Here is a 17,906-nt window from a genome sequence, read left to right as displayed (position 1 = left end):
TCCAATTTAAGTGACAATATTCGAAATGGGATTATTTATTTAATTCAGAGTCGCCACTTGGGAAAGGTTTGGCTTTTGGTGTCCCAAGTCACCGGTTTATCTTGAATCCCAAATCGAGGAAATTTTCGACTTTTCCAAATGAAGTCTGCGAACCAGAAATTCTAAGTAAGGAATTCTGTTGACCCGAGGGAAGGTGTTAGGCACCCTCGAATCCCGTGGTTCTAGCACGGTCGCTTAAATTGTTATAATGGCTAAATATCGATTTAAATACATGTTCTGACTTATGTGCTTTTGTTAAGTTTAAACCGCTTTTATTATTATCATTTATTTTTATAGAATTGCAACGTCGTGAAAATGCGTTTCGAACCACGTCACAATCAATGCACCCGAATTTAAGAATGTAATTTAATTAATTCGCGCCTAAAGAGTCAAACGCGTTATTATCTTTGGGGAAAGACAGTGAAATTCACTAAAACGGTCCCTCCCGAATTCTAAGTATTTATTATGATCAAACATTGAGGGTCCCGCAATTTGCATTTTTTGTTTGGCTCATCTCATCTCATTATTTTAGAAGGGATATCCTAAAGAGACTACATTTCTAATGTGTTTGTCTCAAAAAAATAGAAGAAAAAGATACATGCTAATTAAATTGCATGCTTAGCTAATCCCGGCCTCTTATTAGTTATCTGATTAATTATTTACAAGGTGAAGAATGTTGTACCTCATGGAACATGCTTTTAATTTGATAAAAGGAGTTACATACGAGATTGATGAAATGCTACACTTACTCCAAACAACCCTTAAGCTAAATTTAAATTAACTCGTTTAAACAGGATTAACAGAATTCCTTTTTACAGGGTGCTACTAATGGTATTCAAAACTTGTCCTATAAACTGCCTAATGAAGTTGAAACTCGAGAATCTAAAACTGTATTGTATTTGGCGAGATTTAAAAGCCGTCCACCCTACATATTCAAAGCATGCTGAAGAACGAGTTTGAATTAACAATCATACTAAATGGTTGCATATTCCATGAATTATAGTTACATCCTGTATACCACTAAATGAATCACATATCGCGGTTTTAGATGAACATAAGCTTCAATTAAGTACAAACTTACTAATGTATTCTCTATTGAACTACAAACTAAAATTTACAAAACTTAACAACATTTATAAAAAGCTGTAAGTAAAACAAGCAGATGATTATAATTCCTTCAGATCTTTCAATTAATGCTTTTCATTGTTACATCAGTTACACCAATATGGGACTCGAAATGTGTACCTGGGAAATGCTTACAATGAAGAAGCAGGAGAGTCAGTAGAGCAGTAGTGTAAACGAACAGCAGCAGTAACATATAAGTAGCAGCAGAACAAGTTCCAGTGCAAGATGCAACTATAGCCGATGGAAAAAGTAGCAAAATGACAGCAGCAAGTAGTGGAGTAGAATCAGAATTCCAGACAGACCAAATCCAGAAATAAACCAATGAAACACACAACCAGTAAACTCAGTTGGGACTTGGAAAGATCAGTATTGATTAAAACAGGTCGAAACAAGTGAAATCAAGACAAACAATGGGAAGAACAGTTTCTGATTTTGTCTGTGTGATTTCTATCTCTCCCCCTCTATCTATCTGTGTGTTTTCTCTAATTGTCTTCTGTATATATGCCTCTCCCTGTGTGTATGTATATGCCTGTTTTTTGTGGTCTCTCTCTGTGTATGTGTCTGTATCTCTTTCTGAATCTCCTGAACTAATGGAAGTTCTGCCTCTTTTATAGCCTAGCATCAGCCCTTTACAGTCTGTAAAACCTATTCAGATCCCCTCCCATGTGGCCTGCTCCCTTTCCAGTTTCCACTCAACTATTTAAAGTAAAACCCTTCCCATAATATTCCCTTGCCAGCCCTTTATCATCTTATTTAAATTAAAACCAGAGTATGGGCAGCCTGAAGATGGCCTGACAGCCCATGTTGTCCCATTTGCTCTAATTATTAAAGCACTATAGTGCACATGCTATCAATTCAGAACTCAAGCTGGGCTGAAACCACAAACTAAACTATAAATGTTTCTGATTCTAATTGAACAAATCACATGCAACATACTCAGTTCCTAATTGAATTCAAACAAAATTTCAGCAGACAAACCAATGACAGGGATCGGATTATCACCATTCCAAGCTGAACTAATTGACGACGTATATCGACTCGACTGTACTAATTGTGACACAGGACAAGCAATCGATCAAACAAACATAAATAGGGCCTAGGCTGTTCTTGACAATTTTTGCACGATACAGGGGAAAAACAACACGCAATATTGGTTTGATGATATCAATTGAATCGCAATATGTATACTACTACACAGATTCAACTCAAACATAATAAACAAACGACTAAATAAAAGGTCTTGATAGATATGGGGCACAAGCTGACCACAGAAATCCCAACATAAATAAACAAACTAAATAAACAGGCTGATAGACTAATCTAAAACTAAAATAGACAACAAATGAACAAACCTGAAAAAGCTTAAACATAAATGAACCAGGCTCGAGCTTGATTCAACCATTTGAGGCCGGACAAATCCTAACCGAGGTGTTCTCGAACGAGAATACTTCGATTAGGATCTGCTAGACCCCAAACTTCGTTTTAATCCAACAGACTCCAAAAATTCTTGTGTTCTAGGGTTCGATTTTTCAGATTTGGGTTTTCGGGATTTGTGGGTAGATTCGGACCAAACCAAGCTTGGTTTGGTCACGAGGGAGGTCAAGGGATTGTCTAGTGTGAATCCGAGGGGGGGGGGTTGGTGTAAGTCGAGGTCCGGCTCGAATCTTCAAATGAATATTCGAGAAGGTGGGAGGGGATTCGAGACAAAGGGACAACAGATCTATGTTCAGGGTGGTGAGGCGGTCCTATGGTGTTAAGGTGGTGGTCACCGGCGTCCATGCCGCCGGGTTTTTGGTGAGGGGAAAGGGGGGCGTCTCTAGGGTTCCGTGGTGGCTTGGGTTAGGTGAGGGGGATGAGGACGAAGGAGGGGTGTTTGGATAGGGGGCGGGGTACGAGAGGAAAGCTTATATATGGGGTGGATGGCTTGATCTCGGCCGTTAGATCAATCGAGATCAACGGCCTGGATCTGAAGGTTTAAACGAACGGTGTCGTTTGGCTTAGTATTAGGGTCAGGGTTGGTTCGGGTAGAACGGGTCGGGTTTGTATGTGGGTACAGGGGATATGATGAGGGCCGTTAGATCAGGGTGGCTTGAACGGCTGAGATGGGTTGCCCCCTGAAACGACGTAGTTTTGGTGTCAAACTACGTCGTTTTGGTGGCCTGGAGATGGGCTGTTAGGACTGGCTGCTTTTGGGCCTCAGGTTTAAAAAAAAAAATGGGCCCAATCCGAGTTTAAACCCATTTGCCCCCTTTTCCTTTTATTTTCTAATTTTTTAAAACACAAAAATCCAATTAAAATTAAATTAAACGCCCATTAATTAGTACTTAACACAGTTATCACACACATATTAACATAACTAGGTAAAAAAAAAATCAACCGTGGCAACAAATGGAATAAAAGATACATATTTTTTGTGATTTTCCTTTTAATAACCGAATAATGGTTTAATTACACACGACATATTTATTTTTTTTGTATTTTTTTGTTTGATAAGACTAAATGGACAAAATAACTAACAAAGATGCCACGTAAATTCCACAAATTGCACAGCAAGACCATTTGCTGTTATTTTTTGATTTCTTTTGGAGCGATTGTCGCGTAAACAAAAATCACGTGCTCACACCTTGTATATACTTCCCAACCTCAAGCTATGTAAATGTCACGACTCCTTAGTCTACAATAAGAGAAATGACACTATCTTTATCATTTAGGCGTCGTAACTATTATATATCGACCGTGACCTATTTTATGATGAAACGGAAAGCACCTCCACTATTTATATGAATTCCCACAAGTAAAAAAATTACTAAACAAAACCAAACAACATCAATAATAATGATATTTAGCCTCCCAAAACAACCCATCAACCAACAACATTACTTCCAAGCCATTCGATATATATTTCACAAGTTCTAGCTTCAATGACTTAGCCACAACTTGGAAAATCTTAAATACATGTAGGATAAGAGGTTACTTAACTTTAAACAGAAAGAACAACTCCAATTTGACCTTAATTATCCATGAAATATCCCTCCAATGCTGCCACAAGAACAAGGAAGCAAAACTAGCAATAAATTAGGGGTTTCCGGCACTAGAATCACTTTAGAAGACTTGAAATCACCTAGGGTTGATATTAAAAACTTGAGGGAGTATTTACAGAACATAAACCCCTTAAAACAACCTCCCGCATGATCTAGAACAACACAAAAGTGAGCAACAACAAGAAGAACAAGAAACTTACTAGTGCCACGGGATTCCCTACACTTGATTTGTGTTGTTTGCCCTTTGTTTGGGTCTTGAATTATGAGAGAAACTTGAGAGAATGTTTCAGGGTTCTAAGGTCTGAATACACTGAAAAATAATGACTTAAAACGGGGTTGTGGCATATTATATCTATCCATATGTCTTAAACAACCTAAGTGGGCCCCATAGATATCTGCTTGGTGCAGTCTTGCAAAAATATAAATATCTATCTACTCCGATATCGTATCGAGAAATGGTTAAATTATTGGAAACTACACTCATAGATCTTCAATTTGGTGGGTATATCACCCCATCATTCCAAGTAAATTAGGAGAAAAGCTTAATAACATTTGACCTAAAGTTGAAATAAAATTATGAACATAAGTTGCGACAACTTTTGTCGACTTTTGTTTCATAACTTGTTCGACTTCAAGACTTATGATACAGATATTATATGATTAAAATACCTTAAAACACAAACTCTTGAGTATATTAAGCACCTCTAGGTTTAACCAAAAATAAGGGTTACTACATCCTTGATTCGTTTAACTTCTAATACTTGTTAACCACCCTTATACACCCTTGTATCATTTAACACCAATAGGATTATTTTCTTATCATCTTAAAGATAATCTCTTCTTGAATTTACATCGACTAACTTACGACATGAACTAACGTACGTGAATATGAGTTGTAACAATATCGTATGGACCTAGTAGAATTGAAGGAGTTAAAGGAGCAGTTGCAAGAGTTGCTTGATAAGGGCTTCATTCGGCCTAGTATGTCACCTTGGGGTGCTTCAGTATTGTTTGTAAAGAAGAAGGATCGTTCTATGTTCATGTGTATTGATTATCATCAGTTGAACAAGGTTACAATGAAAAATAGGTATCCATTTCCACACATTGATGACCTATTTGATCAACTACAGGGTGCTAGAGTACTCTGAAAGATTGATTTGCGGTCAGGCTATCATCACTTGAAGAATCAGGATACAAATATTTTGAAGACTGCCTTCAGGACTCTGTATGGTCATTACGAGTTCCTTGTAATATCATTTGTATTACCAATGCCTCAGCAACATTCACGCATTTGATGAACAATGTATTCCAGCCCTATGTTAACTCATTTGTCATTGTGTTTATTGACGACATCTTGGTGTACTCACGGAGCTGGGTGTCACGCCCCGATCTTGGGGCGCGAGACCGGCACCCAGTGCCTCACCTATCCATGCGTACCAACTTGCAACTAAGGAACTCTGAACATATGATGTCATACTTTGGCCATGGGCCACATTGCAAGAAGACTGCGAATGCTGACTAAATGTCAACATAAAATTGGGCCGACAAGGCTGTCATAATTATTACAGCAGACAAACAAACCAAATATATATACAAGGCCTGAAAGCCCAACATACTTGACTAACTGACAGGATATGTCTACAAGCCTCTACTGATAGATATACTGTGATTAGAACAACTCTCCGACCTACTCATAACATATATACGTATATATACAAGATGTACACAAGGCTCTAGACCTGGAAACTTCGAAAGACATGGAGCTTATCGATCAAGCTAAACTCGGGCAACACTTAATGAGGAGGCCTACCCGTCTGTCTGTCGGAACCTGCACGGATGAAATGCAGTGCCCCAAGAAAAGGGACGTCGGTACGAAATAATGTACCGAGTATGTAAGGCAATATACTGATAGCTGAAACTGAACTGATAATATAATAACTTCAAGTAGCTGGAAGTCAAAGATAATCTGAAGATATGCTTACCTGCAGATACTGACTCAGCTCTCTCAATATAGCAAGTAAAATAGCTATCCGACCCTATAAGGCTCGATATATATATATATATATATATATATATATATATATATATATATATATATATAACTGCTATGCCATAGTAGGCTTGCTCATAGGCGCTCGGCCATACTAGGCTCTGTATCTCGACTAACTGGGCTCGCTCATAGGTGCTCGGCCACAGTAGGATTAGTATATAACTTACCATCCAATAGAGGTCTGCCCATCGATTATAGCTCGATGGTAATGAAAATACTTTAATACTGTATATATAAACTCTCTACTCTCTTGACTAGAAGAATAAAATACTCAATTAAATATGAAGTCCCGATAAGGAAAATATTGTAACTAACAAAACTAGAAAAATATACGTAATTTGTCAGACAGTCAAAATATACGTAAATTCTGGGATATGAATTTTTCTTTATGCCTCGTTATCAAACTTGTGTAATGACGATATCATGCAAAATAAAATAAGGGCTTATCCTTAACATACCTATTCCTGAAATTATTTGAACGAATCTGCTTATGCGAAATTTACATTGGATTTCCTTGAAATTGGAATGAACTTGGCTTGGTGTTGAAATTTTTGGACGAATTGATCTAATTGGAATGAAGCTTGGAAGTTTGGATGAAGCTTGAAAATGATTTTGTTTTTCACGTTTTGGTTCAAGAACCAAAGGCAGAATGTAAAATGGTTGTTTTGGTCTTGAATGAAGTGTTTATCACTTTTATTTGATAATGCTCACAAAAGTCTTGATAAAACTTTGTAAATTAGACTTTTTGACACATGTAAAGGTGATTAATCACCTTAAACTAAAAAGGGGGGGGGGGGCTGCCACGTCTCTTTTAGTGTGATTTTGTTAATTTTTATCCACTTATTAGTTAACCGGGTAATGTCCCGTTACCCGATATTTAATCAATTACCCGCATAATTTAAAAATTACCACAAATTACTTAAAATATTACTCACTTTTCACATACCTTATACACCTTACTAGCATGATCATGTAGTACCTTGTATGACACTAGTCCATAAATATCGGGTATTTTAGCTCGGGCCGTATTTTATCCCAAAATGCCAAACTTGGACAAAATTCATTTTCTTTGACTTGCTCCCCCTTTCACCTTCATGAATTTACTAATCACGTGTGAAATAGCATAATCCTTATTATCTCCAAATAATCTTTTACTTGGACTGATGTCAATTACCTTACGACAAATTCAATGTACAATACTTCAGGGTGCAACATCATCATAACTTAATACTGCAAAGCGTGACATCATCGTAATGTAATACTGCTGGGTGCAACACTGTCGTAACTTAATATTGCGAAGCATAACATCATTATAATGTAATAATGCTAGGTGCAATACTGTCGTAACTTAATACTGTGAAGCGTAACATCATCGTAATGTAATACTGCAAGGCGTAACATCATCGTAATATATTACTGTAGAGGGCAACATCATTATAATATATTACTACAGAGCATAACATCAACGTAATACTGTGGGGCGTAACATTATTTCCCCCTTTGGAACATTCGTCCTCGAATGTTGAATGATGCACTTATCATTTTCATAACTTCTATCTTTCCAATACTTTAATACTTTCCTTGCCATTTAGGCAATTTTTCTGTGAATAAATCCAAAGCCAGGGCATTCCCCCTTTTATGCCTCTTCCTCATGCCACGACTTGTGGCCGGAACCTTCCAATCTCGTAACTGTTGCTACCTTCTTTTATTCAGCATGTATGATTCTGACCTTGTAAGTGCGCCTAGGCGACTATTCTCTCTTTTTTCCTCCAATGTTTAGCCAATCTCTAGGCCTTACTTTGTGGAAAAAAGCTTGACAAGATGTCCCTCTGGGCATCTATAGGTATACTGAAATTCTTCGCACGGTACTTAGTTGAACTTACAAATATTGCTATACCTTATTCCATGGATCCGTTTATCCATCTGTATGACTTTACTGTATCAAAATAGGTCATACAATACTATAACTCTTACTTCGATTTATTGTTACTGAGGTCTGCTACCAAATTCAAGCTTACTCTTGTTGCTTATCCTATATGTATAAGTATAAGTCCTTTAATACTTCCTCATTACTATTCATCTTAAGAGTGACGACCTGACCTCATTTCATTCTTTGTAACTTTTATCCATACATTGTTGATTCACCTCAATATTGATCTACAATCCACCACTGATAACTGAAACTTCTTATGTAATATCTTGCCACTAGAGCTTACGTTGCATCGAGAAATAGTTGAAATGATTTCCATAATCGTATTTCATAATATCTTAATGTGATTCACCTTATGATGGTATTCTAATCCCGTGCCGTTCACAAAATCTTTTCTCCTCCTCCCCCTTTTTTTTTGCCTTCAAATCATTATTCAATCAACGACCCAAACGTCATCTTTTATCTGTCACAATTACAACCTCATTTTATTACAAGGTCAGCATTCCATTTCTTCTAAATGTTGCTAGTCATAGACTCCTTTGAGCTCATTCAGGCTATACTAAGCTTTATATAATTTAGAGAACCCATCAGCTCCCTTGTTTTAACGGGCTTAATCCCGATGACTTATCATTTTTCGTCATTTTCTCACTTTTCCTTTTCTTATCCTTACTCCTGCCTTTCTAAAACCTTGTCGTTCTATCATACTTTAGCTTGCAACTGATTTCCTTATGCTTTTCTGGAATATCGAGACATCACATCATCTCTAACTGTTCTTTCACTCTCTAATTAGACCTTTCGGTACCTAGAAACCGTAGGCTGGAAGGTATGCCACTGACGGCACTGCTATCATTCTTGGATACTAAATCCCAACGCTTCTAGCCCCTTATCCGCAGTATAGACTATTCATAACCTTCTGTATTTGAGTATTTTGTACGTTGTTCACCTTTTCCTTACTTACCTTAAAATATTTCCTCACATTCTTCTATCTTTTTCATAACCTCCCTTCCACATAGGTATAATTTATCTCCACAACCTGAAGCTCTATTATAATACTTGCACCTTTGGTGCATACACAATCTAATGGGAGCTTAATACTAACTTCTTATGAGGCTGGTACTCTTTGGTTGGCTTCATCGTAGAGCCGTTATAAAATATGGCTACTGTACTATCTCTCTTATACTCTTGCTATTTATGAGTGATCCTGAGGTCTATAATTCTCTTGGTCCACTCCTGTTTTACTTAGTCGATATAACTCTTTACTTTCCTCTTCTTTCTGATTAGCCTTTATGTAGGCTTAATCTATCTTCCGATCTGCGGCTCCTGGTATTAGTTATTACTTTAGCCTTTCATAGGAGCTGAGGGATATTAATGATAAAATCCTTTAACAATTCAATCCTTCATCTATGACCTGGGCTAAATTCTTTCTTTTAACATATACCAGAATCTTCTACAGCTGTATATACTGCTAGTATAAAACTCCAAACTTTTAAGTGCGTTCATAACATTACCAACTCGGGATCATTGATCGAATAATTCATTTTGTTCTGTCTTAGCTTTCTTTAACGTCAGCTATTACTTTTCCTGGTCTTTCTTATTGCAGGCATACTTAGCTTATCTTAGTTCCTACGCATGCCAGAGTTTTTGTGCATCATATGATCTTGAATATTACTTTTAATTTTACTTCCTGCTCATTAGCCACGGTAGGTGATACTTTCCTTTGGAGTGCTTACAATGTTGTTGTGAGATTGTTGTTACACGATTATTTCCTCTTTAGGTCGTTGTCCTTAGGTTGAAGCCTTCTTCCTTATTTCTTCAGCTAGTCTTTTGTTGTAGTACTTAGGGAGAACCTCTCATAAAGCTATGAGCTTATTACAGACCTTTTGATTTCATTCCTTGCCTATAATCATCTGTAGTTGCTTACCTCCTTGCCCTTGTGCTTGTAGGGTTGCTTCTGAATTGATATTTAATCCCCGTAACACTCATATGGTACCTTTAACTACCCCAACTCCTATTTGAATATATCTCAAGTATTATAACAACATTACTGCGAGGTTGAATTCTCCATGTTGGGGTTTACTATATTTATCTTGCATGATCTGCTGATTTGTTTGTAACTTCTTATCTAGTCATGACTAGACTCTTCCTGAATCAACTACTAACTACTCGTCAACCCATTCCCATATCCATATTCCGCATAATCCTTCTTGGGTTATTTCCTTGTCTTAACTTACCTCATGTACTAGCTCCTTATCTATCAATAACATCCTGGGCAGCAACCCTTACTTCCCCTTTTTTTGACGTCGTGCTTACATAACGTTCTGGAATCATAGCATATATGTAACATCTGGGCCCTTTCTTATTTTTATCGCATTCTTCCTTTATCATTCCATATTCCCCCCTTTAGGGGAGTACTAAGACTTGGAGCTATAATGACCTTCCTATAGATGTTTTTCCTCTTCATCTTTGACGTGCTTTCACATCATCAATGACCCTTACTCTCCTTGCGGTAATCCTTCTATACCAAAGATAACAAAATTCCCCACTCACGATGGTGACACTTAGTGTAACTGGCACATGCAGTCCCTTAAGCTCAACTTTGCTCATATTGCTTGCTTTAGGGAAGCGTCTCCCTGAATGACCATTCTCTAAATTCATCATGGATCTTCTTCTGTTGTCCATCCTACTATTGCCGGAACAAAATATGAAATTCTCATGATGCCGACTATTATCAAATCACTCAGTCCCTAATTCACACTTAGTTTATCTTGTTCACCAGCCCATACTGATTTCTATTATTCTGGGTCTAACTTTTCCTTCTAGTAATCATGTTAGAGTCACGAACTTATTTTTTTTTTTGAAATGAGGATATGACTTTATGGACTATATTTTCTTGTTGTCTCAAGGCCTGTGACTTCTCGTCCTTTCCTTCACTTGACTATAGACTCTATAATACTGTCATTTTTTTTGATCTACCGTTGTCATCCATGTGTCACATCTTGCTCATAATGCTTAATTAACTCTTTTCTTATTTCCTGCTAACATTCCTATCTATCACTTGATTCTGTAAACTTCAACAATCTATTCCTTTGCTTTTAGCTCCCCTTTGCTCCATCTATTGGCTCTTCGGGTTGCCTAACATTGTCTCTCTACTGGGGACAGGAGCCATACTAAGATAATATTTATCCCTTCCAGGATTCCAATGCCTATCTTTGTAGTACTCATATCCAGCTGTACAATTTTAGGGTGCACCATATGGGTGTCTCACAAGGAGATCTACTAGTACCTTTGCAATATCCTCGGAAATGTCAACTAACGCAAACAAATCATCCATCATATCATTTTATACTACTTTTGTTAACCCTCATAGGGCATATCTGGAATGGGTGTGACCAATTGTATATACCTCTGTTATTATTGAATATAACTCAAAAAGCTTATGTCCCTCTGTCTCAATCATAAACGTCGTTGACCTTCATTAATTGGGCGCCTCGTACCCTTCTTCATCTTGCTTCTTTTGCTTGTTGAAACTTGTATTTATCTTCTTAATCTCTCATTGTCTTTCCCCATAAAGATGGATAAACATTCTTGCCTTAAGGTTTCTTATCAAGAAGCTTACACCTTTCAGTATACCTGTTGATACCCAATTTGTCCCTATATATTTTCAATATGTCAAGTACCTTCAAAATATCATATATATGGATATATAAGAATTCCCAAGGGTTTTATTTTTTCCCCATAATTTTAAGGTTTTAAATTGATTTATTTTCTCCCTTTTTATCCATAAAATCCCCAATAATTATTTCCAAAATTATTATTTTGATGATTCATCTATTGGATTTCTATATTTATGCCAAAATGGCTGAGGTAATTTTTACATATTTTTATAATTATATTTAGTATTTAAAGCTAAACTGCACATAATCGCAATATTAGCCCTTTTAAGGTTTAATTGTGTTTTATATGCATAACAAATGCATCCTGTATTTTAAAATTGACAACTATGTATTGTAAATTATTTTAGCATTTTAAATTTTTTTCCAGAAATTATTTACTATTTTTATAAATTTAATAGGGAAAAACTGGCTATTTAAATCATAGCCAAATTGGATTTCAATTATAGCCAAATCGAGACCCCAATCCCCAGCCGAGTTTTACAATTAAAACCCGACCCACACCCTTTTAACCCATATCCAAACCCGTAACCCCACCTACCCTTTCTAATCTCGACCGTTGATATCCCAGATCAACGGTCCATGTTACTTCTTACCATTTTTAACCTGAACGACCCCCTAACGTAATTCATTATTACCAAACAGCTGTCCTAGAATCCCCAAATCCTCTCCGTCTCTCTGAGACCTAGTCCTAACCCTAGCCACTGCCACCCAAAACTAGCCCTAATCCCTTCGATCCTCTCTCGATCCATGGATTCACATGGCTGTTCGAGACATATACTTGTCTCCTACGTCTCCTGGTTGCTTGTTTTTGTTATTTCATGGAGGGATCTCGAAGACATCTAGTCCATATCTTGTTCAAAACTCTCCAAGAGCCTATCTGTGGTCTTTCATGCCATTTTCTGGCCATCCATGGTTGTTCGAGTCAGATCCATGACTTTTCCGGCTAAAACCGGTAACGTTCTAAGGTTTTCTCATCTTCTCTGGGTTCTCTGAGACCCTAAATCTTGAGATTTTTCACTTTTCTTTAGATCTGTCTTAAATCTAGGTATATCTATGAGTTTTTAACTGATTCTCTTTATCTCTACTATATTTTTGAAACCCTAGTTCGCTACTGCTCGATTCTTCTCAGATCTTTATAGATCTGAGATGATTCAAGTATTATTAAGCATTTTCCTCTAAAAATATCCGATTTTAACTAATTATTTCGATTTTAATCATTCTTTTTCTAAAACTAGGGTTTTCGGAGTTCTTTTACGCATGTTCTGACTGATTTTGTTATGATTAAACCTTTTCCCTTGTTTGTTTTGACCGATTTTGTGCTCTTAATGCTTTTCACTTGACTATGTTAAAAAAACTTTTTTTAAGATTTTCTTTACTTTGTTTCTATAATTTTTCCGTACTTTGCTTCTCTGAGTGTTAGCATGCTTTCTCTACTTTGTGTTTGTGTGTTAGCCAGCTTACTCTAGTCCTGTGATCACTCTGCTTCGAATATGTGTTCCCGAATCCCTAGCCTACTTATGTCGCTTTTGTATGACTATGCTCACTTTGTTTGTTCATATTTTGCTTCTTTATGTGACTATGCTTCAAATATGTTTTTCTTGCTACATCTATGGATCTCCTCTATTTATATGTTGAGAGTATAGAGTCATGACTCCCTTTTGATCAAGTCTGATTTCCTTAATCGATGGTGATTGAAAATTTTCTTTCAAAAACCCTAAAAGCTTTGCCCCGTCTGTTAAGCTGACTGATTTCCTTACCCTATTTTGCTATGATACTTAATTTTTTTCTACTATGCTGTGGCCCTAATCAGGGCTTTATGAATTTGGCCCTACTCTATGCTACTGAATCTCGACCCCTACCTTTTCACTTAATTTGATTAGTTGTTTACCTTAATTAATTCTCCTTGCCTTGTCTGCATTGCTACTGATTGTCTCCTTAGTTTGAAAACTTTCTGAACATAGCCTTAATTACCTGTTCTATACTGGTACTATTTTGAAATCTTTCCTTATATGTTATACTCCAGTCGTGTATGATTTCTTTCCTTATTTGTCACCTGCTCTTTACCATTCCTACTTACTCCCTTAATCAAAGGGAGATTCGAACCAATTCTTTATACTAAGTTCTATAATTATTGAAGAATTGATTCTTGCCTTATTTTAACCAGTTTTCAAACTACTATATAAATGAATCTCTTCTACAGTCTTAACACATGAACAATTAGTTCCAAAAAAAGCACACACACACACATAAAAACTCTCTCCTCTCTCTCTGCTACTTGTGCTAACTGCTTGTCTAGCCGGTTGAAAGCCAAGGCTAGTCTGTGGAACTCTACTTGCTTTACTTTCTGCACTTTGCTTCCTTAACTGGTATGTCCTAGTTTAAGTTAAAGCCTGAACGACAACATGTTTCTATTCCTATTTTGGTTTCTTTTATTAATGGCCTGCTTTTACTTGTGGTTTTTGTTGTGAAGTTTGTATCCAAGCATGCTGATATAATTCCCCCTACCCTTTAAATTCATGCGACTTAAGCATTCCTGGACGATTGTATTCTGTGTTCTTACCATCTTATGAATCCCAAATCCCCTATCCCTCCTCTATGTGTTCATGACTGGTTTGTGATTATGCCAGTGTCCAACCATCTTTGAGCATGTCCCTACCAGTCCTAATACTCCTATTGGGGTTAGGTGTCTGTAGTCAATATAAATGTATTCCCAAACCCCTTTTTACCCTATGTGTGATTACTAAATTCATTCATTTGCTGTGTGTGGTCTTACCCTGAAGTGTTTGAACCCTGTCTTGCTAATACAACTTCTTTCAACCATCTCTGTTACTAATTACTTTCAAAATGGACCTTTCAGTCTAGTTTTTAAACAAAACTCCTTTCAAACATGTATCCTGCACTTTCACTATACTCTTAGACCACTAGGTTCTGCCCCTTTTGTGTAAGCCTTGCCTTGGGACGCTTGAGCTCCCTCTGAACTTGGACATATAAAAGCTGGCCTTTCCACACTGCACTTACTCTGTCTTGGCTATGAAATCTGTGTGTGAGCACTGCCCGGGATCCCTTGAGGTCCTTAAGGAACTCTGACACACCCAGATATGAGAAGGCTATGGAACAATCTTGGCACTTGAGACGATTTATTACATAACTCAGGGAGGAAGTCCTAATTAGGCTCCCTATGGTGTAACTTCCTATTTTTTATTTCTACTTAGGTATTTCATTTCAATGTTGGTCTTTAATAATCTAGTGTAAACAAGTATTGGGATGACTAGTGAAAATGGATGGGGTAAATATGCATGCTATAGTTATTAAGGTAGAAAATATGTTATTAGGTTTATATCTCTAATTGTGGAATAGAAAACCATACTTAGGATTCATACATGCATTAGAAATCCTGCTCTTAAGAAATTCTGCAATCATTTAGAAATCCTGCTCTTAGGAACTTCTGCAATATGCGGTGCATTTAGAATTCTACTCTTAGGAAATTCTGCAATCATGCCGTGCATTTAGAAATCCCGCTCTTAGGAAATTCTACAATCATGCTTTACATTTAGAAATCCTACTTTAGGAATCCTGCATATAAATCGTTAGATACCATGATTAGGTTCTCGTTCATACTCACTCAGCTACGTTTAGTTAAACTATTAATGCATGAAAAAGAGTATCAACGGTCTCATCCTGCTTTAAACAAATTTGTAATAATCCCTGCATGTCTTTGCAATATTTAGAACAACACGTTTTAGGTAAAAAAACAATCTCCAAACTATTTTAATAATTCCGAGTAACTGCTGCATATTACTTTACGCCTGGGTAAGCCTTAGGCAATCACTTAAATAAAAATAGAACTGTCTTTGTGATTAGTGTTTAACTATCAACTGTTAAAATTAGTAGGCAAGCTTGATTCAGAGTTCTTATCTGAGTCATGTGATAAATCTAATTCTACTATTTTCACTTAGATACCATTCTTTAGGATTCTGAGTTAAAATGTGGACCTTATCTGTGTATGAGTCGTGCTGTCTATGTGCATTACTTGTGGAGGTATGCCTGTGCCTTCTATCTGCTTCTCTGTGTTTTCCCCTCTAAATGCAGTCCTACGTGTTCTTATTTGTCGCCTAGCATTTTGCCTTTAAACTAAGGGTCTGCCTAGAACCTCCCTCATAGGATAAAAGTCCTAAATTCCTCTGGGACAGATAGGAAGGGACAGGTAACAGCATGTAATAAGGGGTCGAGACCAACCCTCACTTTAATTACCTTCACTTGGTGGGAAAGGGTAGATATGGATATGATGACCAGTGCATTAATGCCATGTGTATCCCTTCTTTGAGGAGTGTCATACCGGGTATTGCATTGATGTGATCTATATTATAAATAAACTTAGGACCCCCTCCCCCTTTTATGCTTAGATTGTAATTCTTTTCAAAAAGTCTTGCTTTTCATTAATTGTTTCTCAAACACCTGTGTATCAAAACTTAAATCCCCTATTATGTGAGCCCTACTTGTCTATTTGCTAATTGTACAAATTCACGAAAAATTGTTTGGCTGGGAACCACACTAGTGGATCCTAAGGGGTGCATAACACCTTCCCCTTAGGATAGCCCTTACCTTGTATCTAGTTATCAAACGTAGTTATAAATAAACCCCCATAGGTGTCCTAACGCACCTTAAATCGTTAGGTGGTGACTCTTCAAAAATACAAACCCATTTTCCAAAAGGAAAGAGTTGTCCCATACCAAAATGTCATAAACCCGATTTCCACGGAGGGAAAAGGGGGCGCGACAACACCCATGATCTGGTAAAGACCTCACATTTACTTATCGGAATCATCATACAAAAATTGAATTCCTCTGACTTAGCCCTTCCACATCTATCTCTCTTTCCATTCTTTCTTTCCGGATGTAGGTATCGTCTTATTACGAATAAAAAAGAATTCTGGAATTTGAATTCTTATAAGTGAGCTCTACCACACGATCTAGGTTAAGAAGAAAGAGTGACACTCCTAAATGCCCTATAGCCTTCTGCTTATAAGTGTGGTGCACGACACACCCATAAACAAGACTCTACTAGACACGACTTGTAGACTCCCTAGGACAGAACTGCTCTAATACCACTTTTGTCATGCCCCGAACTTGGGGGCGAGACCGGCACCCAGTGGCTCACCTATCCTTGCGTACCAACTTGCAACTAAGGGACTCTAAACATATGATGTAATACTTTGGCCATGGGACACATTGCAAGACGACTGTGAATCCTAACTAAATGTCAATATAAAACTGGGCCGACAAGGCCGTCATAATTATTACAGCTAACAAACCAACCAAATATATATACGAGGCCTGAAAGCCCAACATACTACACTAACTGATAGGATATGTCTACAAGCCTATATTGATGGATATACTGTGATCGGAATAGCTCTCCGACCTACTCATAACATATATACGTATATATACAAAATGTACATAAGGCTCTAAACCCGGAAACTCCAAAAGGCATGGAGCTTACCGATCAAGTTGAACTCGGGCAACACTTAATAAGGAGGCCTACTCGTCTGTCTGTCGGAACCTGCACGCATAAAATGCAGCGCCCCCAGAAAAGGGACGTCAATACGAAATAATGTACCAAGTATGTAAGGTAATATACTGAAAGCTGAAACTGAAATGATAATATAATAACTGCAACTAGCTGGAAGTCAAAGATAATCTGAAGACATGCTTACCTGCTGATACTGACTCAACTCTCTCAATATAGTAAGTAAAATAGTTGTCCGACCCTATAAGGCTCGATATATATATATATATAACTGCTCTATCGTACTAGGCTCGCTCATAGGCACTCGACCATACTAGGCTCTGTATCTCGACCAACTGGGCTTGCTCATAGGCGCTCGACCATAGTAGGATTGGTATATAACTTACCATCTAATCAGAAGTTGCCCAATAGGGGCCTGCCCATCGATTATAGCTCGATGGTAACGAAAATACTTTAATACTGTATATATAAAATCTTTACTCTCTTGACTGGAAGAAGAAAATACTCAATTAAATATG

This window comes from Nicotiana tabacum, chromosome 8 (assembly GCF_000715075.1).
Source record: "Nicotiana tabacum cultivar K326 chromosome 8, ASM71507v2, whole genome shotgun sequence".
In the NCBI taxonomy this organism is placed as follows: Eukaryota; Viridiplantae; Streptophyta; class Magnoliopsida; order Solanales; family Solanaceae; genus Nicotiana; species Nicotiana tabacum.
This window is presented reverse-complemented; position numbering follows the sequence as displayed.